The sequence below is a fragment of the Hyperoodon ampullatus genome (assembly GCF_949752795.1).
Source record: "Hyperoodon ampullatus genome assembly, chromosome: X".
In the NCBI taxonomy this organism is placed as follows: Eukaryota; Metazoa; Chordata; class Mammalia; order Artiodactyla; family Ziphiidae; genus Hyperoodon; species Hyperoodon ampullatus.
The window spans coordinates 5,377,252-5,401,852 of NC_136913.1; the positions used below are offsets into that span (position 1 = coordinate 5,377,252).

At 44.3% G+C, this 24,601-nt stretch overlaps 1 long non-coding RNA gene across 1 annotated transcript; it reads left to right on the forward strand.

The window, feature by feature from the left end:
* Positions 1 to 1,038: 1,038 nt before the first annotated feature.
* Positions 1,039 to 24,601, forward strand: LOC307069161. The gene is made up of 3 exons (XR_013811479.1): positions 1,039 to 1,089; positions 17,546 to 17,625; positions 23,740 to 24,601. It is a non-coding gene; the product is annotated as an uncharacterized lncRNA (long non-coding RNA).

Consider the following 24,601-nt stretch of genomic DNA (forward strand, 5'->3'; position numbering starts at 1 on the left):
TTTGGGGGTGTGGGGTACTGGTAAAATCATTAGAGACGGTAGCAAACTTCAAATGAAAGACACATTTGCTCTTTGCGAGTGCATCAGTGAGTTTAAAACCTATGTCTTGGCTCCTCACCGTTTCCATCGTGAGCATCCGTTTTTTGTTGCTGTTGTTTTGTTTTTTTAACCTGATGCTCTCAATTATTCAATAATGCAATACTCAATTATTCAACGATGCAGTGTATTTCATAGCCAAGTTTCTCAAGACAAACTGAGGTCATGACTGGTGAGGGCAACTGGAGGCTCAAAGAAATGACATCTGCATCACCTGATACTTGCAACAAATCTAACAATGAAACTATATTTCATGAAACTTCAGGGGAAACGATTTCATCACGTGTATAAAACAGTGCCCCCCCCAAACTGCTCCCCCTGGATGCCCTCAGGGGTTTCTCGGGGGTCCCGGGACTTTCAGATTAGGCACTTGGCCCCGGCCTGGAATTTAGGAACCGAAAACCCTCGTTCTGATGCGCAGAGCCAGGCCCTGTGCGAAAGGAGGCTCAATGGCTGCAGCCGAGCCCCGGTTTGGGTTTAATTTCTTCAGATTGGAGAGGAGAGAAGGGGATGGGTCTCCAGGGGGGCCGACCCAGCGTACGCAGGCCCAGTGTCCCCCCACCCTGTGGTCTGGGGATGGCGGGACGAGGGTCGCTGCTGCAACACCCCCCAGGGATGCCTACGCGGACCCACTCGCCCGGGAGCCACCTCCGGGGGGCCGGAACCTGCACCCCGCCCGCCCCGCGCTCCGCCCTACCAACGCAGGCCTGAGGCACTTCCGTGTAGAACTTCGTCCTCCCGCCGCCAGCCCCGCGTCCCTCATCCGGAAGGCGGGGCCGGGCCGTCACTCAACCTGGCCCCGCCTATCAGGGCCGGACCACGCCCGCCCAGGAAGCTTCCGCGGAAGGGATTGAGGCCGGACTACCCGCGCGGGTCTGTGACGTCATCGCGCCGACGCGGGCGTCCGCTAGGCTCCGCCTGCTCCACTTAAACCTGTGGACTCGACATGGCGGCGCGCGTTCGGCCGCTTGACCTTGGTGTCCGCTAGGGCGGGTAAGGGATAAGACTTTCTCGACTCGAGTCATACTGTCTTCGGATACCTCGGGATGCATTTTAGTCCCTATGCGCCACCTGCGGGCCGGCCCTCACTCGCAAGTCTGCTGACCCTGAACGACCCTCGTTTGCTGTGTACCGGAAGTGCTTGGCCTTCTTGGCGGCTGTTCCCCGGCAGTGGTTTCCCTCCCCCTCCGCCTCGGGGCGGTCCAGCTGTCCCTGTAAGGGCGGGGTCTAGGGGCTACGTTGGGACTGAATGCCCCGCAGCTTTTGGAAGTCTACCTCATATGTTTACTTAAGCATTGTTAGAAAGGCCTCACTATGGCTTTGGGCAGCGTTTACATCCTTAGCCCGCCTTAAGCTGTGTGGCCTTGGGTGGGTTATATGACCTCTCTGAGCTTCCCAGGTGACTTCTCTGCAAAATGGGATGGTAAAATCCGAGCTGGTGGTAAGTCGTAATGTTCATGCTGCATAGCAGGCCTTCAGCAGGTCAGCCTGTGTCGTCTGGTAGCACCACTGGCTCTGGGTAGATCTGAGAAGCAGCTTTCTAAGGCAGCCCACTCGGCTTGCATTCCCGCCCGGATTCAAAGGACTGACGATTCCTTCTCTCCCTCAACAGTGTCTTCCCTATCTAATCCTAACAAGCAGGCCTTAAGGAATTGCAGAGTTTCTGGTTGTAGGTTCTCCAGGCCCCCTTGTTTAAGGACAGATTTACTCTCACTGAAGTACAGAAGAGAATCCGAAAAACGCAAATGTCTCTACCTTAAGCAGGAGAGGGAGTGGGTGGGAGCTCCCCAGATGGCCTTTACCTTGGACTTTTTCCCTTTTCTCCCTCATTTGGGATGCTAGTGACCTGGGCTCTGGCCCACAACACTTTCTGTAAGCAAGAACCTTGGATGTCGTGACTAAGGAAGAGATCTCGTGTTTATTCTTGTAAGTAGACTTCTGAGACAGCTGATCCTGCAGGCACCCTAATGCCTATGCATAGCACACCTGCATTACTCTGAATTCTTTACTACCATTCGAATTGAGTGACAGGAAGGGCAAGTGTGTGTATATCCAGGAAATACAGAAGGACAAGCTGTTCATTCTTGCAGCCTTCCTTTGCCTTCTAAGTCTCTGGTAGGGTGTGGTCTTCCCAAGAGAACATCCTCCAGGAAACTTACTAGAAAGGAAGAATCCCAGGCCTCAGATCTCCTGAAGCGGAGTCTGCATTTTAACAGGATCCCCAGGCATTACTCTGCACACGAAAGTTTGCAAAGCCCCGGTCTAACTCCTGGGGTGGTCTGGTTTAAAGTGAGGCGGTGACATGGAAAATTTAAGGAGAGACAAGGTCCACAGAGCCAGAATTTCCAGTGGTGGCAGGGCCACCTATTTCCTGCTTTGGGGCACAGAAGACAGGTGAGAAATTTGTCGCTGGGGCAGCCAGGACGCACACCACGGCTTTGGGATCCTTTGCTTCAAGGAAAGATGAGATCAGCGGTTATTACCAGCCCTGCCGCCAAATTTAAGGGTCACAGGAAAAATGTCCACAAAGCTCCATAATGTAATTCTTAACAATTTAAACTCTTTTTTTAAAAAAACTCTCTCCTTCTTTCTCCCTTCTACCCCATGTCATACCCACATGCAACTAATTAAAAGGTTCCATTTCCTAAGGTAAGGAAGAATATCAGATTCATTCACGTTTGTCTTTATAATCTCAGCGCCCTGCATGGCACTTGGCACATAGTGTGTGATTAATAAATATTTGTTGTGATTGTTGGATTTAAGTAAATTACTCTTGTGATGTGAATATATAGTCATTTAATTGCCTTTTCAGAACATTTTTCAGTAAATCTTTTGCCTGGTTTTGCCTATTTTCCTTAGTAATTTAGTTTTGTTTTTTCTTTTATAAATTTATTTATTTGTATTTATCTTTGGCCGCATTGGGTCTTCGTTGCAGTGCACGGGCTTCTCATTGCGGTGGCTTCTCTTGTGGAGCATGGGCTCTAGGCATGCGGGCTTCAGTAGTTGTGGCTCGCGGGCTCGGTAGTTGTGGCTCACGGGCTTAGTTGCCCCGCGGCACGTGGGATCTTCCCGGACCAGGGCTCGAACCCTTGTGCCCTGCACTGGCAGGTGGATTCTTAACCACTGCGCCACCAGGGAAAACGCGTAATTTAGTTTTGAACTGGTTTATTTTCTAGCCATTTGTCGAACATTTACGTATCCATTGTTTAACAAATACAGTGCTGGTTCAGGGCACACAAAGTTGACAGGAATTCAGTTCTTCCTCATCTAGAGCCTAGAGGATAGGGAGACAGTCGAGGTGTAATTGCAGAGGCGTGATCGTGTGCTCGTACAAAGCCACACACAGGTGCTGTGCATGTCCACAGTGAGCTGGGGGGCGCAAACCCTTAGCTCTGGGAGGTACCTACGAGAGCAGCTGGCACAGAAACAAAGTGCCCAAGGCTTTCCACATCCCCCGCTTCCTCCCGCAAGATTTGATCATGTATTCTCCTAAAGAGAGAAAGGTATGGGGTAAGGGAGGGATAAGGGATGCTTGCCACACCTCTGCCCCAAGGACTGAGCCTTATCACAAAGTGTCTGAGTGTAATCTCGTGTTCCAGTCTACTGTCCACGCGGTGGCATTTATTTTCCAACCTTGGCATCTTAGCACAGGTGAACAGCTCTGTGGGGCACATGCCACCGTTCCCCGCGACACCCGTACCCTCCCTCCGTGTACGAACTCCTCATCCCTGTCACCCCCTCCCAGAGCCCTGCACACTGAACTTGATGCACTTTAAAGATTAGATGCACAGCCTTTAATTTCAGAGGATTGTGGCCACACTGTTGGCACACACAGCAGCGCCCTTTGCCACGGGGGCCTCAAGGTGATACCTCGGGTCACCACGCCCTCTGTGCCTTGTTGAAGCATTCCCTTGTTTTGAGACCACCGTAGAATTCTGAGCAAGGCCGTTCTGCAGTCTTGGACAAGAGCATCCCACGTGAGCCCACAGAGAAGGCTCCATCCCTTCCCACAGCTGGTGGTTTTCCCTAAGGAGGCGTTGGTCGTCAGCGAGCCCGGGAATAGAGGCAGTTTAGAGGGAGTCTGGACTGAGAAAGGGAGAGAAGCTGGCCTAGTAGGTGTGATGGCATTTCCTGAGCCTGGGGATGCAACCGCGACCATCCCTGGCTCATCCCACACCGCAGCCACCCTTTGCTCTTTGTTTTCTTAAGTGAGTTAGAACCGAGTTGCTAAATCTTGCAAGCTAAACAGATCTCACTAATGTAAGGGCCTTTTCCATTGCACCTGTTTTCTCTCTGTTAGAAATACACTAGAAGAAGCAACTACTTAAGTAAAACTGGGTGACTCCTTTCTTGCATAGAGCTGTGATGGTACTTTTGTGATTATGGTTATTTATTTATTTTTCCATTTTATTTTTTGGCCACACTGTGCAGCATGAGGAATCTTAGTTCCCAGACCAGGGATCAAACCTGTGCCCCCCCGATTGGGAGCATAGAGTCTTAACCACCGGACCACCAGGGAAGTCCCTTGAGTGACTGTTTTCTAAATGGAAGAATACTTTTTTCAAAAAGTATATGAATTATATATGTAATATATTTTCTGTTATATATGTACATATATATGCAAATGTCTGTATGTAACCAGACTGGTGACATTTGAAAACAATTCAAAACTAGGCGTCCTTAAGAAGTGTAATTTACTTGGGACTGGAGACATCTGAAAGTGTACACTATAGATCACCTTAACATGGCATAGAAACTAAATATCAAGCTATTTCTGTTAGAAAAAACATTTAAAAAATGTAACCTTTATGTATAAGCTTTGTTTTAATTTAATATGTGAAAGGTTCCAAATATAATGTACACTGAACTGAGAGGTCAAGGTAGATAGATTTTCTGAGTGTTTCTGTTATTGTATTAGAATTACTGAATTACAGTGCTTGCAGTTGATATTCTGTATAAGTGTGAAATAGAACAGAGAAGCTTTCAAAATTTTCATACTTAAGAGACATCTTTTATACAAAGGGGGTTTTAGATCTTTGGTAGCCAGGGGTTGGTGTTGTGGTCTTTGGTAGCCAGGTGTTGGTGTTCTGAAGTGATGGTGGGAGTGAGGTACCAGATGCCTGACCGAGTCCTAAATAGTTTTAAAAGCCCAATAAAAGAAAATCTGTATTCTCTCTGCCCTGTTTTCTTTGTTGCTAAACAGCTCTGCCCTTGACCTCGCTGCTTGTGGTCCACCATTTGTACAGATGGTTGGCAATAGTCCTTCTCGTTCCCCTTCGGATAATTACCTTCCAGTGGAGGGGATTATTGGGGAAATACTATCAGTGTCAAACAGGTGATAGCACTGAGTGACAAACAGAATGTCAGCTTTGGTGCCGTGTGCTTCATCAGATTCATCAAAATACTCCTCCGTTTTAATGTGGAGTACAGGATCTCATCATTACCGATGCTGTCGTCAAAAGAAACAGCCTAACTGCCAAAACATCCAATTATCTAATCACCTCATTTCCAAGGGAGAAAATAAGAATTCTGGTGTATTTTGTTTCTGTATCTACTCCTATTTGCTGGAAGCTTATTATTAATAATTATTACACCTGTTGAGGGCCCACTCCATGCCAGTCCTTTGCACCCATTATCTCCTATGACTTTTACAACGGTGCTGACAGACCTTCCTCCCCTACAGGGGTTCAGAACTGAATTAACGAGCTAGTAAGTTCTTTTTTTTTTTTTTTTTTTTTTTTTTTTTTTTTTTTTTTGTGCGGTACGCGGGCCTCTCGCCGCTGTGGCCTCTCCCGCTGCAGAGCACAGGCTCCGGACGCGCAGGCCCAGCGGCCATGGCTCACGGGCCCAGCCGCTCCGCGGCACGTGGGATCCTCCCAGACCGGGGCACGAACCCGTGTCCCCTGCATCGGCAGGCGGACTCTCAACCACTGCGCCACCCGGGAAGCCCTACTAGTAAGTTCTTATTATGTGCCCAGGATAGTGCTCTTTGGCCCTTGATGGGTCTCAGAAACGTGTTATCCCTTCAGTCCTTTCTTTGGTCAGAATTTGTAATTGGTCTTCACATTTAGGCATTTATAGTTTTACTAAAAAGTGGTAAAAGTGTTTCATAAATGTGATGTATGAATTGGTAACATTTAGGAAACTTGTTTGCATCTGGAAAAGAAAAAAGAAAAAAAGCAAGTGTAGCAATTAACTCAGGCTACCCTTTCTGCATTTATCAATTACAGCACTGAGTCACTCTGATTACTCCTTTTCCTGGAAGCTGTGTCATAAAGTAGGTTATTGTAAAGAGAACATAATTTCCATTAGGAACAGTGTTGTAGAAGGGGGTCATGTCATTGACCAGGGTCTTAACTCCAGATAAATCATGTATCTAATCAATTGTATTCATGCCTTTGTTCACTCTTTTTTTTTTTTTTTGCGGTACGCGAGCCTCTCACTGTTGTGGCCTCTCCCGTTGCGGAGCACAGGCTCCGGACACGCAGGCTCAGCGGCCATGGCTCACGGGCCCAGCCGCTCCGCGGCATGTGGGATCCTCCCGGACCGGGGCACGAACTTGTATCCCCTGCATCGGCAGGCGGACTCTCAACCACTGCGCCACCAGGGAAGCGCATGTTCACTCTTTAAATATACTTTAGTGTCTAATATATGACAAGGACTGGAGTAGGCATTAGAAAATTAAAAAAAAAAATCTTAGTGGATAAACTGTCCATTTTTAGTTCACTGTTTTTTCTTACTGGAATGTGCTTTCACATTTTTCTACTCTTAAATTCTATTTATTCTTCTGGGCCTAAAAAACTCTTTTGTCTCAGTTTGTCCTTTTGGATTAAATTCAAACACCTTCTGTCAATATTAACCACACCCTTCTCTTTGTTACCACACTTGAGGCATTGCGGTAGTATTCTTCACCTTCATTTTGGTTAGAAATGCGGTTGCCTCCACCTTCTGTGTTCAGAGTTGATTTGGAGCAGGGACCGTCTTGTGCTTCTTGGATTTTATTTATTTGTTTGTTTGTTTGTTTATGGCTGCGTTGGGTCTTCCGTTGCTGCACACGGGCTTTCTCTAGTTGAGGTGAGTGGGGGCTACTACTCTTCGTTGTGATGCGCGGGCTTCTCGTTGAGTGATTTCTCTTGTTGCGGAGCACGGGCTCTAGGCGCGCGGGCTTCAGTAGTTGTGGCACTTGGGCTCAGTAGTTGTGGCTCACGGGCTCTAGAGAGCAGGCTCAGTAGTTGTGGCGTGCGGGCTTAGTTGCTCCACGGCATGTGGGATCTTCCCAGACCAGGGCTCGAACCCGTGTCCCCTTCATTGGCAGGCGGATTCTTAACCACTGCGCCACCAGGGAAGTCTCTACTTCTTGTTTTTTGCCGGGCGTCTAGAAGGTAGTTAAATGTTTATATGAATTGGGAATCTTTAGTTTATGTTTCAGATATCTAACTGGCTTAAGCAAAAAGGATGTGCTAGTTCAGATATCGGGAGGTTTAGGGACTTCCCTCGTGGTCCAGTGGGTAAGACTCCGTGCTTCCAATGCCGGGGTACTGGGTTCAATCCCTGGTCGGGGAACTAGATCCCACGTGCATGCCGCAACTAAGAGTTCGTATGCTGCACATACCGCAGCTAAACATGCCGCAACGAAGATCCCGAGTGCCGCAGATAAGACCCAGCACAGCCAAAATGGATAAATATCAAATATGGGAAGGTTGGGCTTCCCTGGTTGCGCAGTGGTTAGGGGTCTGCCTGCCGATGCGGGGGACGCGGGTTCATGCCCCGGTCCGGGAGGATCCCGCATGCTGCGGAGCGGCTGGGCCCGTGAACCGTGGCCGCTGGGCCTGTGCGTCCGGAGCCTGTGCTCCGCGGCCGGAGAGGCCCCAGCAGTGAGAGGCCCGCGTACCGCAAAAAAAAAAAAAATGGGGGGAGGTGTAGAGGTAGGACTGACTGTAGAGATGGCTGGACAAGCATGCAGTGGGTGCTGGAAGGCCACCATGGTGCCATTTCCTGTTTTTCTCATCTTAGTTTCCTTCTGCAGTCCGGACATCCCCAGGAGGCTGCCGGCAGCCTCACCGACTCTCAGCATATCAGTGGAAAAGTTCTTTCACTACCCACCTCTCAAACTTAGAAAAAGACTCCTGCTGGTTCTATTTTTGTCGCATGCGTGTCCCTGGAAGAGTCAGCGTGAACGGCAAATGGGGATACAGTGATGTGAGCCCGTGAACGGGGGAGCGAGTACTGCAGACGACGGACAGAGTGAAGGGACGCATTGCCAAGTGCAGATGGAGTCAGCTGGGCAAGCCTAAGCCAACACATCCGCTGCAGTACAGAGTTAAACAAGCAGACATGCAGCTAGAATCTCCATATAAGACAGGGAAATTTAGTCTTTTCGATATTTAAAACTTCATGATACGTATTCATCTGGCGAGTATTTCCCCAAACAAATACGAACACGACTGTGATGTTTGGGGCGTTGAAAAGTTGGTTGCGATTTTAGGTATGTTTAGAGGAACAGTACATGCTGCTCGGCATAAGTGTTCACCATTGAATTAATCAATAGTTTTGTTTGCCTTTTTTGAATTATACGAGCTATTTTGGATATTAGAGATGGTACAAGACTGTTGCTCACCAAATCGGTGTAAATGGATGCGAATGTTTCCCTGTGATACGTTTCCATGTAGGGAGCTGTGGTTCTTGGAGGTGCCACCAAGGATCTTACCCTACACATAGGGTCAGAGAAGTAGATGCTAAATCAATGTTTGTTTTTAACAGCTGTGACAATAATGACAGTGCCCTTCTACCAAAAGCATTTTGTAGAGTGGGAAGTGATCTCAAAGGTCCTCCCATCATCCCTTAGTTCTGAGCGTTTGGGAAAAGATTAGAGTCACCAGTTAGTGGGTGTCCACTAATGTATTTCATATTTGATTTTAAAGCCATAAGAAATATACCACTAACATAAACTTTCAAAATCATTCTTTACAACATCTTCACAGAATTTCTAAGACAAAAGTGATGTGTTATAGCAAACTATACACAGATACATTCCCTATTCACAAAGCTACAAAATGAATGGGTAAAATGGGTGAGATGTCTGAAGTGGAGGTCAAAGTGGAATTTTGAAAGGACCCAGGCTGACATGGAAAAGACAGCTGTAATTTCAGAGTCTTCTGTTAGGGCTTGAATTCTCAGAAAACTAGCAGCAGAGCAGTGACTTAGAATGTGGTAGTATTATGGAGCCGTACTTGTTGAATCATATGGACTGATTCAGTTTTTCCTGGGGGAAAAAAGGAATCCCAAGTTCTGATGAACTGTGCTATTTCCCAGTAGACAGATACATTTAAAATAATGAACACACAGAATTCATTCTCTGTGAATAAAAGAGATGGCAAGTTCAGAGTCATTTCAGCAGCATTCCTTGCTTGGCGAAGTCTACCTCCAGCCTAACGTTAGTTTCGTATTTCTAAATTCCCACATGGAAGCCAGAGAGCCCTATTTAAGCTGTCATTTTAAGCGCCAAACTTTCCTTCTCATATTTCATTCACTCTCTCCCCTTGAGGGAGCAGCACTGCGCTCTTAGCATGCTTTTGAAGGGCCATTTGCAGAAAGTAAACTTTTCTTAACAGAGTCCTTGGAGTAGCTGCATGGCCACATGACACTTAGAAAACAGCTGTAAAAGTAAAATTGTAAGGTCAGCGGTCTCCAAAAGGTCTCTGTAATTCTGAAATTTAATTTTCCTGTTTTTTCATGCACATGTACTCCAAATTTTATTTTTCATTTACTTTTTTCATATACTCCAAATTTTAGAAAATCAGCTTATCACCAACATGACCCCGTTTTCCCAGTTGTATTATAGAAAAGATTTGGATTCTGTAGGGTACAGAAGCATTCACAAGATAATATTTAAAATATAAGTTAGCTTCATTTCAGCATTCTGTGAACACAGATGAGTGTAAAGGTTATTTTCCTTCAGTTAGCAAAGAAACTAAAATAACATTTTTGCTTAATATTGTGTGAGAAGGATCTCCTAACCACGTAGACTTCATTTCAGTGACCCCACTCGTATGGGCCACCCACCCGAGGTGTATTTTCATCAGGTGTTGACGTGTAATTGTTGAAATCAGAGGCATTTCTATTAGTTACACATTTTTCTTGACATTTGACTCATGCCTTTTTTTTTTTTTCTGTACTTTCTATGTTAGAGTGGCAAGTGACTGTGATACTTTCTGCAGCGCAAAGGCTCTCTGGGCATGCTTTTTATTTGGTTTCTATTTCTGTGCTCAAAGGCGTGGAGCAACGCCAGATTTGCATTCGCTGCTGCTCGTTGAACGCGCACTTGCGTGGTCTCTGCTGTTTGTCTCCTCCAGGGGCCTTGCCCGCGCCAATGCACATTCAGCGTCTCTAAGAACCCTGTGGGGCGACCGACAGTGGCGCTCACATGGCGACGATGGCTGAATGAGGCACAGAGAGACAAAGTAACTTTCTCGAGATCGCACGCTTGATCGTTGGCTCAGCCAGGATTCATTCCTTGACTGTTTTGCTCTACTGTCCCCGTAGTGGCAGATGTTCAAAAGCAGATGTCCACTCACGGGGTGTTCACAACGATCGTTGTCATAAAGACATTGATAAGTGAAGGCAGCAGTGATCCTGTCCAGCTGCACCGTCACCCCAGGATCTTTAGAGGCTCGTCCTGCGGCAAACCGTTAAACATGGAAGTTCTCGCGTCTTAGGCTTGGGGGTCTCTTTCCTTCTCTATTTGTTCACACGAGGCAGCACTGTTCATGCCCAAACCTTTGGTGCAGCGTCTTTGCCTAGGGCCTCCACGTCAGGTGCTGTGATGGCACGAGGACTATTGATTTGGTTTGGCTACCTGTGGATGAAGGGGCCTCAGGTTACGACTTGGGGCAAGTCCCTGCCCTAAAGGGGGAAAACCCATCCCAGCCCCTGGCCCAGCTGAGTGAGGGAAGGAGGGGTGTTGAGGTAGAAAATCAGTGTGCCCATCCCCCACTTCTCATGTTTGTGTGTTGGGATGGGGTTTGTAGACAAAGATCGCCCTGCCTGTTTCTGCAGACATAGCCTTGGGAACTGTGGTACACCAGTACAGTGTCTTAATTCTGCTCCTTTTGATGCATGTAGGATGGAGCCTGGACCTCAGTATTATCATTAGGAAGACACAGCCCCCAGGTGAATCTAAGGTGTAGCTAGGGCTGAGGACCACTGTTCTTGAGAAGTTCTCAATTTGGCCACCATGACACCAGAGCCTTGTTGCAGGTTTGGTCGACGGAGGTGCCCACATAGAAAGCCAGTGCTAAAATAAGCCTCAGCCTGGTCATCAGGGGGTCTAGAAGATTCTGCACAGCCTGTTGACCAGTCCACATTGGTCATTCTCCACCTGACCAATATGCACGGATTGCAAGGAAAGCAACTAGAGTTACTCCTTCACTTTTCTTCTATGTCATCACTTCCAGATTAAGAGATTGGCCAATACAGGGAAGTGACCTCAGGAAGAAAGGGAGTAATAGGGTTCTCTCTTGGTCATTTGTGTTTCTTAGTACCCGTGTGCCTTCTTTCTGCATTTGTAGGACGTTCTGATGGGAATGAGTAACGTGTCCTCTTGAGGCTGGCAGCACCCCTGCCGGCTCAGTTCCGGGTGTGGCAAGCTTACCTTGTGCTGGCTGTGAGACTGGCTGTCTCCCCAACGTGGCAGGTCCACTGGGATTCTGCGCCTGTTCATGGGCACCGCAGGCCCTGTGCAAGAGAGCGGTGGCAAGGGAAAGCAGAAATGCACATCGCATGCATCCGCTCTGCTCATTCGTGTGTACGCTCTCTACTGTCCCATCGGACTTCACTCGTAAAATGCAAGCTCAGAGGTAAAATTATTAAGAATTTCAAGATGGTGACAGCAGAGCAGTAAACCAGGTGTGAGAGCCTTCTGAGCATGGGGCCCATCTAGCTAGCCCTGCTCGGAAATACTCTCCCGTATACCCAGATATTATCTTGGAGGAAAAGGGGAGAAAAGAAATTCTTTGCTACGCCTGAAATGAGTCTGTCTGGATTATTGGGTTCTACTTATAAAATAATGACCTCTTTAAAAAAATTCTCTGTTTTTGAGATTTGTTGCCTTAAGACTCCCTTGGTTGCTGAGAGAAAAAACCAAAAATTATCATATGTGGATAAAGAAAATTATTGTTAGAATACAGAACCCAAGGAACGGTGGAAGTCTAGAGGGGATGGGCACTAAAAAGGGGAAAGCTTGCAGAAACCATGCTTCTGCTTTGGATTGCCAGGGTCGTTTTTTTTAACATTTTAATTAAAATTAATTTTTATTGGCGTTTGGTTGATTTACAATGTTGTGTTAGTTTCAGGTGTACAGCGAAATGAATCAGTTATACATATACATATATACACTCTTTTTTAGGTTCTTTTCCCATCTAGGTCATTACAGAGTATTGAGTAGAGTTCCATGCATTATACAGTAAGTTCTTATTAGTTATCTATTTTATATAAAACAGTGTGTATATGTCAATCACAATCTTCCAGTTTATCCCTGCTGCCCCCTTCCCCGCTGGTAACCATAAGTTTGTTTTCTACTTCTGTGACTCAAGTTTTGTTTTGTAAATAGGTTCATTTGTACCGTTTCTTTAGATTCCACATATAAGTGATATCATAGGATATTTGTCTTTCTCTGTCTGACTTACTTCACTCAGTATGATTATCTCCAGGTCCATCCATGTTGCTGCCAATGTGGATTGCCAGGGTCTCGTGGATTCTAATGCAGCATCTTTTATTTCCCTTCCTCTCAGGAGATCTGCTCTCTTGCTTCTCAAGGTGCACGTGAGCAAACGTGGGAGCCCTTCGGTTTAGCCAAATGTCACAAAGAATAGCCTCCCTTTCCCTCTAGGCTGCGTGTCCAGTAGAGAGAATATATGATTGGCCAAGTGTGTATCAGGATCCACCCCTGGTCCAAGCAGTGAGGAATGGCGAGGGATGGGTGCCAAGGCCTGGAGGCTCGTGGGCTGGACAGATACTCCTGACACTTTCTGCTGCACCTTGGCACTGGATTAAATGTCCTGTGCATGAAAAATAATCATAATTAATAGTAATCAGGTAATAGTTACTGAGCCCATACCGTGTGCCAGAGCCTTTGCTAATTGTGTTACGTTCCTTGTCTCCATCTCCACAATAAATGCTCTGAAGCAGGTAGAGAAAGTGGCCTCACACACGCTAAAGCACTTTTCCCAGATCACCTGGCCAAGCAGAAGGGAGCAAAGGAAAGAAACCCCAGGTTCGTCAGAGGGCAAAGCTGTACCCTTAACTGTTTTACTGCGAAGCAGTAAACGGGGGTTGTTTTAGTGCACACTGTTGAGAGACTATTATCACTATCTTATCGTTTCCCTTCCCCCCTGGTTATTCATTGGCTGCTCTCGAAGTGTTGAGGCAACTTCTGATCCTTGCTTTTGTCCAAGGAACTCGATTAAAGGGATAGTAGCAATTAAGCACAGCAGATTCTCAGAAATGTTTGCCTTTAGTTACTGAGTGACTTTCACAAGAGTGGGCCTGCATCCTGCAAGATGACGTGCAAAATCCCACAAACGTAATGCCAGATGGAACTGACCCATATGTGCAAATAGGTTTCCTCACATGGTCCGTGTTCATTGTTTTCTATAACTGTCTCCAGGCTGCCCCCTGCTGGCTGATGCGAGTGGGACACCGCAGATCCCAGAAGCATGTAAATGGCAGAGAGAAGCCCCAATTCCCAGGGTTGGGAGTGCCAGGGAGGTCTCACTTTAACACGGCCCTAGTCCAGTTAGAAACCAGCGGACTCTCCCCTGCCTGTGCTTTATCGTTCCCCACATCACCTCCAGAGAGAAGGCAGTCAGCTTTCAGACCCAGTTATCATTATCCACTTGAGTCTACACACGCATCAAAGGGCACACATGCTCTGTGTGCCTTCCTTGAGACATGACTGAAATCCCGATATAAAATCAAATATGTAAACATTCAAAAGAAGAAGATGCAAGAGGGAAGAGATATGGGGACATGTGTATATGTATAACTGATTCACTTTGTTATAAAGCAGAAACTAACACATCATTGTAGAGCAATTATACTCTAATAAAGATGTTAAAAAAAAAAAGAAAGCTGAGATTAATATGGTCATTTTTGTCCCTCTCATCTCTTGCCTCCTTCACCTTTATAGAGTACTGATTGATTTCAAAGGTAGATGAGTTAGGTCTGTCCTGAATAAAAGTCATATGGCTATAGAGTATGTTACTTGTTTAGACTGTTTCTATGTTTATTTGTATCTAAAATGTTCATTGAGGTTCTAAATAGCCGTTACTTAGAGTCCACTTTATGAGCTCAATTTTTTTAGTGAGGAAAACTAAATTTTAAAAATAAGTATAATTTCTATATTAACTAGTATAATTTTCTATTAATGAGCTCTCATAATTAGAGCTATTGCTAATGTAAGTTCTAGGTCATGAAAATAGGCTTTTGAACTATGTATATGGATATATACACACACACTCAAGGGGGAATCATTATCTCACAAAAGAAGTGTGAGTTATTTCTACTCCTGTAAGTTTAGTTTTTTAAGAAATAAAATATTTGTCTTATTTCTAAAGAAACATATTCTTCATAGAAAATTTAGAGAATACAAACAAATACAAATTTAGAGAAACAAAATAATGACTACGCATGTAAAATTAATATGTATGATGTATATTCCCAACACATATAGGTAAATATAATGTATAATTTACTTTCTAGAGATTTCTATCTCAAACTTAGTATGAAACATTATATGAAAAGCCATCAATATGAGATAATCTAACCCAGTAACTGCCAATAACTTAATGATACAGTCAGTGACCTAATATTAAATGTATGTAAGACTCCTGTTTGCGTATCTTGCTTCCAGACATCTTATCAATAACCTAGACTTGTGAACATCATTTTAACACATAATAGTGTCCCCTCGTGAATGATACAAAGAGAAGAAAGATTATATTAGATATCGATGTTTGATTATTTGCTAGGCTTTTTCACCACCTAAATGATGTCTTCCCAACAGCTTTAACAATGCTGTCTGAACTTGTATCTTACTAAATTTATAAATTACGACATGCCATGGGTGTCAGTGCTAGAAGTATTAAATGCACGAAGAGCAAGGCTGTCTGTAAAGTAATATGATAGATTTTTTAACACACCCATCAGAACTCATACTTTGAAGTAAGTGTTTTATTCCACACAGTCTTGTTAAGAGGTTAGTAACTGTCTCCTTAATCTATGAATGTATTTTTTCAACAGTATCACCTGTGATTGCTCTGTGTGTTGGCATTTTCACAGGCCCGTGGATATAATAATGAATGAGGCAGGTAGGCTACAGTCTAATGAGGGAGAAAAGACATCAGCCATTGCAAGACAGGCGTGTAAGCGTTAAATTAAGGTGGCACCAGTGGTGTGGAATCCTGCCATACCCAGTCCCTGGGGTCAGGTCACATGTTAAAACAGCATGACTCCTGAGCTGTACCCTGCCAATGGAATTTCAGAGTATGGGTAAAGAGTTTAAAAGTGCATTCATCAGAGAGTCAATATTATATGATATCTTTGTGTGGTGACAGATGGTAACCAGACTAATCAAGGTGATCATTTTGAAATGTATAGAAGTATCAAATCACTGCATTGTGTAACAGGAACTAGCATAGTGTTGAGGGTCAGTTATACTTCAAGAACAAACAGACTCATAGAAAAAGAGTTCAGACCTGCCAGAATTTGGCTTCTCCAGCTGGCTCTCCTGTGGACTTGATGGTTTGTTGCAACTGTATTACAACTAGTTATACTAATCAGTGTTTTAATTTGTCCTTTGTTTCCAAATTGTGCTTTATGTCTCCCTGCTACACTGTGGCTTTGTCAGTGTTACTAGCTGCATTACTTATATCCTGTCTATTTTATAAGATTGTTGTCTCTTACAGTACCCAGTGTATAACCAAGTCTCCAACAAAATTGATGATGACTAAACATCTTGAGGAAATAGATCACATTTATGACTCTTATAAAATAATTGTAATAATGTGGTTCTAGGTATGGGAAGAAGCAATAAGGGAGAACATTTCCTGGATCATAACAGACAGAGGATCCAGAGAATCTTTAATTATCAACAGGGCCTAATCTGGAAATTAGCCCCCGGAATGGCCTATCAACAAGAGTTTTCTCCTGATCTGGGATGAGCCTCCCAGCGCCATGGGACTAAATTTGGTCATGAAATGTCTCCCAAGTATTGGTCGAATTCCTGACCAAGAGGATGATTTGAGAAATCGGATATTTCCTGCCATAGCAGTAAACAAAGGATGTCACAGTCATCAGTGATTGCAGCCAGGTGAGAGAGTGAGCCCTGAGGAAACTCAGGATGTGAAAACACAGGATACTGGCCCCAGATAGCTGAGGTGCAGATCAAAGGAAGGATTTCAGTGAGCCCAGACTCCTGCATCTTCCCATACATAGAAAAGCGCTAAATTCCTTAACTTGAGATATCTGGTTTTCGTTAATTAACAATCATCTTATGACATTCAGACTACCTGCCCTTCTGTTGCAAAACTGCCTGGCTCCCCCCGTGCCTCTTCGGAGCCATTTCTCAGAGCTCTCTGAAACAGTGTCTCCTGGGATGCCGTCCTCATTTGGCCCCAAATAAAACTTAACTTGCAAAAAAAAAAAAAAATCAGATTTGTGATTATGAGGTGGGGGGTGGCAAGAGGGAGAGTGAGATGAAGGCAGTGGAAAGGCACAAACTTGCAGTTCTAAGATAAATAAGTAATAGGCATGCAACGTACAACATAATAAAGAGAATTAACACTGCTGCACATTTTATATGAAACTGTTAATAGATCCTGAGTTCTCATCACAAGAAAAAAATACATATTTTTTCTGTTTCTTTAATGTATCTCTATGAGATACATTACTACATCACTACACATATTGTCCTCATTTCATGATGTGTGTACGTCAGATCATTATGTTTTACATCTTAAAACGTACACAGTGCTGTATGTCAAGTCTATCTCAATAAAACGGGAAAAAAGTACACTATCAGGACTGCAGCATAGTCGCAGAAAAGGCAGGGAGCTCTTTTTTTTTGGAATCGTCTTCAAAAGTTTAGGGTATTTTACTGACTATCCCGTAGAGGGGCAAATGATAAATATTTGATATAAGTTGGATTCTTTTTCTGTGAATACTGCTAGTTCAGTAGAGGCATACTTACCTTTTAAAATCTCTGGGATTTAGCTGAGGGAACGGCATACAGTAGGTACTTAATGACTATTTACTGATAATTGACTATGCAAGAGGTCTGACAGAATGATTGATGCACAACTGGAAACTTCTGGTTCTGGCCTAGAACCAGACAGGTCTAAGTGCTGAGCTGGCTTTTCATGTGGAGCTTGCTGATTGATTTCATCACTTGCAGGAGCTCTTCCACGAGGTGAGACTCATTTGAACAAGAGAGGCGGCTGCCAAAGCATACTGAACATGCCTCGGATATTCAGGGTGAGTACTTTGACAGAGACGATACTCATTTGGATTTTAAAATTCAGATGCATTTGTTGAAAAATCAGTTTGATTTAAAATTACTCAGTTTGCACGTGCATTTACATACAGACACACGGACTGAAAGTTTAATTGATGTGGCTTAAGGTAAGTCGGCCTTTGTTTTCCTGGTTCATGCAGACTGTTTGGTTCAAAGCCAGGGTGTACCACATATAGCTGTGTGACCTTGGGGAGGTTACTTAACCTCTCTGTTTTTCAGTTCCTTAATTCATACATCATGGGTAATGATTACACCTAAATTATAGAATGTGTATGAGGCTAAATGAGTTAGTATATATAAGGAGCCTAGAATTTTGTTTGTTACATAGTAAGAACTGTTTCACTATTGCATAATTATTATCTTCAACCATAACAATATTAACATTAAAAATATGTAATTTACCAGATCAAATAACCTATAAAATGTTTGTCAAAATGTACAAGAAGATAATGATTATACTTAAAATGTAAAATGTTTCTGAAGCCAAATGGATTAATACATGCAAAGAGTATAGAATACCTTTTGTCACATGGTAACTATTTTATTGTTACTATCCTTAACCAGATTAATATTAAGAACATTTAGATTACTAGGTCCAAATAGTATTTTAAAATAGTTTACCATTTAGCTTTTGCTTGTTTTTAATGTTTTCATTATGTTGAAAAATATGAATTACCAAAGTGAGAATGAAATTAAATGGTTAAAATGGAAACACAGTAATTTAGAATACCTTTTCTCTGTAGGTGAAAAAGATATCCTCAAGAAGTCCAATTCCTTGGAACTGAATGCATTTTAAAATTCTAGTTCATTCTTCTTGCAATTTATAGATCTGGCATTATTAAAATATTCATGTCTTTGAGCTCATGTGGCATAACAAATTTAATTTGCAAAACAAAGGTGACATGAATGGAACATGATCCATAATCACTTTTTTTTAAGCCTCATGTTGTAGGCACTTCGTTAGAGAGACAAGTCAGACATGTTTTATAACTCCATAGAGCTTTCCAAATAAACTCTTAGAAAGTCATGAAATAATACAGTTTTGGAACAAAACATTTTGTATTGTTTTCAGTGTTTCTCAGTTGTGTAGGGTACCACCCCACCGTCCTTGACAGGGTTGTTTGACAGGTATGGGGGTGCTTTGTGTTATTTTTCACCAGAAAGTCTACACCACAGTGTAATTGGATACTGTGAAAGGGGGGTGGAGGACAAAGAACCACGGATTGCATTCCTGGTCCAGCGGCAGCTCCAGTGCAAAGATGGCCCTCGAGTAGCAAGGCACTGGGCAGAAATGGCCAGACCCTCGTACTGATGACCACACTCCACCAATGGGGAAGCTGGGGGCTTCCCCCAGAAGTGTGGGGCTTCCACTGAAACCTGGGAGCGGACCCCAGGGGGCTGCCACTGGGGGCTGCCACTGAAGGCTGCCAGCTAAGTGTGCTCCTTGCAGCTGATAAATATCGGGTTGGCCAAAAAGTTCGTTAGGTGTCTTGTGTAAGATGTTACAGAAGAACCCAAACGAACTTTTTGGCCAACCCAACAGGTTCTTCCTCGAAGGCACATTCGCGTAGCACATCTCCACGGCTGCTCTCACCCCGGTTTCTAAATCCAGCTGAGCACCTGTCTAGAGTCTGAGGGTTTGCTGTGTCGACCAAAGACTTGCAGAGTTCAACAGTGTTACATGGCTGGGCGTGTCTGATTTCACAGAGTGTCTCATTTGAAGAGTATTCATGTTTCCTTTTGGTTTGGGGGCAGAGTATGTGGGAAGGGGGTAAAGATTAGCTCCAAGGGTTTTTACTGTGATTAAGGTTGTCTCTTTGCAGGGCCATTGACTCTGCCTATAGCAGGGATGACGATTATTAGTTCTAGCAGCAGTAGTAGTAATAGTAATAGTTATAGCAGTAAAAGGAGGGTGACGAGGAAGAGGAGGAACAGTAACAACAACAAAAACAATGATACAGTTGTTACTGTTTCTTTGACATGGGGCTAAGGTCTGCCATGTAAACTCTTATGCAGTACTTACCACAGCGCTAGGGAACAAGAGCATTGGTGGTGTTTTAATTTTACAGGTGATATTTGCAGAGGTTAAGTAACTTGCCCCAGCTTATCGAGCTAGTAAATGATAGAAGTGGAATTCAGACCCGTGTGGCAGGAATCCCAGGCACCTGCTCCTGTCTGCTGCCGTTGCTAATCAAGATGTGGGTGTGATTATTCCCTGTGCTTCTTGTGTAAGATGCCTGGTACCTGTGTATTTGGTCTTTGAAACCTCAATTTCCTCACCTGTAGAAAGTCAATTATAAAAATAACCAACCTGACTTTCTCATGGAGTTAATGTGAGGAAAAAAGAAAGATGATGTTGAGAAAGTGGCTTGTAAAGTATAAACTCTTCATAAATACGTGTTAGTTATTATCGTACTGGTATGCAGTATTCTGTGTTCTAGAAAGGAGACTAAAAGTTTGACCATAGCAAGGGTGGGAACTTCATTCTCAGGAATTATACTCCCAGAATTTGAGATCTGGAAAAGCTTTGGAGAGAGAGTGTCCAGTTCAGTGGTTCTCAGCCCAGCTGCTTATTTGTATCACTTGGGGGAGCTTTTAAAAATTGTCGATGCCCAAGATTCACTCCATTTTTAGAAATCTTGTTTAATTGGTCCTGAGTAGGGCTTAGACATCTCAGTATATGTATATGCATATGTATTTGTGCATGTAAACACGTGTATGCATATGTAGGTATAGGTGTATGCTTGTGTATGTGTGTTTTCTCCAAAGATGATTCTGATGTGTGGTTAGGGGCAAAAATGACTGAATGGAACCAACCAGCTTGTTTCTGACAACTGGGGTTACTTTCTGTTTACCCAGGACAGTTGCAGCTGACACCTGTTGCCCATTCACCCAGCTGATAAGCCCACCCCCCCCCCCCCCCCCGCTTTCCGTCTCATGTGTCCTGGTTTGGATGATAAATTATACCATCTCCTGCTGATAAGGAACTGAGGCTTTGGGAGGCTGTTTTCCTTCTAGAGGGAATTGAGGACAGTGCCCACCTTGGGCTTTCAGGGGTTGCTTTGGAGTCGTGTCGGACACCATGTAAGTAAGCAGGATGCTTCTTAACATTCTTAAGCCGAGAGAATTTCTTAATTTTGCTATGATAATAAGAACTCTTTAAAATAGAACTGTGCTGTGTTTCCCCGTGACCCACCTAAGTTTTGCAATACCGAGGTCTCATCATCTCATCTGATTCATTTATGCAGGCAACGTGTCATCACTGTTTCGGTTCCTGAAAGCACCTTCTCGTGAATGCTAGCAGTTGTTATTTAGGAAATTAAATTTAGAAAACAGAGAGACTTCCATGGTGGCGCAGTGGTTAAGAATCCGCCTTCCAATGCAGGGGACATGGGTTTGAGCCCTGGTCTGGGAAGATCCCACATGACGTGGAGCAACTAAGCCTGTGCGCCACAACTACTGACCCTGTGCTCTAGAGCCTGTGAGCCACAACTACTGAGCCCACATGCCACAACTACTGAAACCCACGCACCTAGAGCCCGTGCTCTGCAACAAGGAAAGCCACCGCAATGAAAGCGCGTGCACCACAACAAAGAGTAGCCCCTGCTCGCCACAACTAGAGAAAGCCCGCGTGCAGCAATGAAGACCCAACACAGCCAAAAGTAAATAAATTTATAAAAAAATAAAGAAAACAGATCAACAGCTTTATCAGCTGTCTCAGTACTAGTTCTCTTAACACCATGCAGGGCAACATGGACCCTGCTGGATATGACATGCCTGATGACGACCTTTATGAGACCTCTGTCCAAAAGGAAATTTGACATTGACCAAGAAATCTGACCTGTAGTTGCTCTGACAGGCCTCGGTGCTGTCTTCTTGGTTGAGACTTTCTCAGCCAATGTCAAATCTGATTTTGGCATTAAGGTCCGCATAACCTAGGATATACATGCCCCAGAATGACTAAGGTACTTCTCAGCCAGTAGTCTGGCTTTACTGAAAGTCTGTGTTCAGTACACATATGAATTCATGGATGTGGGTGTGTTTCTGTGATAATAGTAAGCACGTCTCCTCATCATTGGAGTTATTATTCTGGGATGCCTCCATCAGAAGTGCAGCTCTCGGAAAGTGGAATGTTTCCATTGACATCCATCAGAGTGAAACCAAGGGTGGTAGATGTTCTTGTTACCCAGCATTGATGGCTTTACCTCCTTGAGGAATCCAGGGATTGTACGGTACCCTGAAGATCCAGTGTGTCATCCAGGAGACTGGAGTATTCAGTTTTGTTTGTCGTATATTGTAGGTGAAAGTCAGAGATTGATTTTTCTTTTTTTTTTTTTTTTTTTTTTCTGTATGCGGGCCTCTCTCTCACTGTTGTGGCCTCTCCCGTTGCAGAGCACAGGCTCCAGACGCGCAGGCTCAGCGGCCATGGCTCACGGGCCCAGCCGCCCCGTGGCATGCGGGATTCTCCCGGACCGGGGCACAAACCCACGTCCCCTAGTATCATCAGGCGGACTCCCAACCACCACGCCACCAGGAGGGAAGCCCCAGAGATTGATTTTGATGTATTAGAGATTCCTTCATTTACAAGTCTCAGAAAAACTCTTTGCAAAATATACTGACACTTTCCTTGACTTCAGAATTGCAGTGGTCTCACTCCTGATGTTGGAAATGCGTTTGGCTGTCCCAAATGGCTCCTTGGCAAACAGTGGGCCCCTGTTACTCAAAAAAGAAAAGTATAACTCCTATTGTTAGGATTTAGAGTCCAAGAAGTTCATACTGTTACTATTACCTAGTTTGAAAAAGAAAGGTTATCAAATTTCCCCAGACATTGTCTGAGGAAGCGGGTCAATTAAAAGAGACATTTAGTGCCTTCCAGTTCTCTTTCCAGATTCTCCCAAGACATGCTGGCTGTCCGTACTCTGTATTCTTAGTGCACCACACACATTCCTTTATCATGATTCATAGCACATTGTACTGGAATTACTTGTTTGCAAGTCTTTCTCTCTTGCTAGACTGGAGAGCAGAAACCATGCCGTACTTGTCTTTGCATCCCCAGCACTTAGCAAAGAAATGAACACGTACTGGACATTCAAAGAACCTTGAGTGAATTAATAACTGACTACAGAACAAAAAGGAGCTTGAGTATCAATCAGGAATTGTGTCCCTGTGTAACCGAAAGTGGGGTCCGGCTGCTCGCCACTGAAAAGCCAATAAAGAGGCAGGGTTGACGGAAAGGGAAGTTTGCTTTATTTTGGGTGCTGGCAACTGGGGAGGAGGGTGGACTTCTGTCCAGAAGCTGACTCCGCCCCCCCCACCCCACCCCCCCGGACGATCAGTGGGCAAGAGCTTTTATAGGCGGAGGGAGGGGACTGCATTGTAGAAACAGCACAGTAAGCTCTGACCGTCATCTTGAAATTGGTCATCGGTGGTTTGACCAGCATCCTCTTGATTGTTTTAAGTACAGTTAATCTCCAGTTCCAGGGTCGGTTTGTTTCCATTTCTTTGAGGCCAGTTCTCGGAATTGTGGCAGCTTATGTAATGACTACGGTCTGGTCATCACGCAGTTAACTTTTTCCACCTGCTGGGGCTTTCCGTATCTATAAGACAGCTCACAGGATGTGGCTCAGAATAGGATCTATAGCCCTTGAGGAGGAACTAAAAGGTCCTTGACTTTGCTTAATGACTAAACTATTATTATTGGGTCTCCTTTGACTGTTTTCCTTCGCTTCTGCATTTTCTTACTTCTCTGATTAAACTTATTCTTTGGCTAAAGTGTTTCCACAGACAAAAGGCAGGGGGAGGACATGGTGGGGAAGGGGCCATAGGGTCCTGCTCCGTTTCCCTTGGAGAGGACACATAGTAAGCTGCAATATTCATGCTGAAATGGAAATACAGAATGAAACATCATGGAAACCAGACACTTCCTCTGAATAAGGAGCTTAAACTCATTCAGTATTTGGAGAGAATCGACTCCCCACTGTACCTGCTTGGAAGAACGAGGGAGGTAGGGAGAGCTTATCAAAGTCTGGTTTTGCTCAAATTAATCAGTATGTTTTGACGCCTCTCTACTACAGATGCTGAAACAGTCATGCTCATCAGAGTCCATTTTGAGTTAATCTGATCAGTGCGGAATGTCTTACAACACGGAAATGTCCAAAGCTTCATGATAACACTTTCTGGAATAGTGGGATTATGAGACCAACCAAGGATGACCTGATGAAACGATTTTAAGAAGTCCTAGAAAATTCTGGCTCATTACCTGGGTGAAAACCACTACACACATAACAATGAACGTTAATTGCTAAGTCCCTTGTCACCTGCTTAGAATGCTCATCTGCAAAAGCTCAGTTGTCACCCCCAAAATGAGAGAACTCTGAGCCTTCCTGAGTCCATTAGGCTTTCAATGTGTTTTTCTTACCTAAAGGTATCGGTTTCTGAGCATTGCATCACCTACATGGCAAAAAAAAAAAAAAAAAAAAAAAAAGCTGTATATGGAGTTGGACCCCTTAACAGAGAGGTGCTTTTTATAATACCAAGCAGCTACTCATTTTCCTGGGTGCATTCAAGGGAGCATAAACCACCTGGCTGAGTTGAGTTGCACCTATGCATCAAGCATCAGATGGCCCCAAGACACCAGCTTTGCTTACTAATCAAAAGCAATGTTGTTGATGTACCAGGTTAATGTACAGATTGATAAAGTTATGCAGTTATCGTGGGACTAGGGAAGTTTTATAACCATGCCAGGTTCTACACTTTTACAATTCATAGTGTTTACAGACCACTTTGGTTATTTTTCTCCAAGGATAAATCAGTGCCTTTAATCTTGTTATCTATCTATACATCACTGAGGTATTTTGCTCTGTGCTTCTACCTGTTTACAAGATTAATGAAGTTCTTCCTTTGGATCTCAAACCAGCATATGATGTAAGAACCAAG